The sequence below is a fragment of the Alligator sinensis genome, unplaced genomic scaffold, assembly GCF_000455745.1.
Source record: "Alligator sinensis unplaced genomic scaffold, ASM45574v1 scaffold30_1, whole genome shotgun sequence".
Classification (NCBI taxonomy): Eukaryota; Metazoa; Chordata; order Crocodylia; family Alligatoridae; genus Alligator; species Alligator sinensis.
Genome location: NW_005842060.1, coordinates 2,646,978 through 2,647,253, shown reverse-complemented (window position 1 = coordinate 2,647,253; position 276 = coordinate 2,646,978). Strand labels below are relative to the sequence as shown.

Below are 276 nucleotides of genomic sequence, written 5' to 3'. Positions count from 1 at the left end.
TGAGTGCGGCGGTCCTGCCATCTTCAACAGAGGTAGCCTTCGGGGCCCATCGGTAGGCCCGAAGTCCGTAAAATCTAGGGACCGGGCGAGGGTGGCGCGGGAGCACCTGCTAGAGCAGAGGCAGGTACAACCAGGTACCCCAAAACTGCTACTTCTGATTCCCCCACAAAGAAAAGGAGGGAGTAGGTGAGCAGAGTTGGGGAAACTTCACAATATGCCAGCCTGCATAGTGGCAAGTGTAATCTGCTGTTAGCCTTGTTGAGCTGGGAACAGATT

General features: G+C 55.4%; 1 protein-coding gene across 1 annotated transcript in view; it reads left to right on the top strand.

Annotated features, from left to right (window-relative positions):
- NREP (neuronal regeneration related protein) overlaps window positions 1-276 on the top strand; it is a 59,695-nt gene that overhangs the window by 580 nt on the left and 58,839 nt on the right. The gene's annotated exons all lie outside the window — the stretch shown is intronic.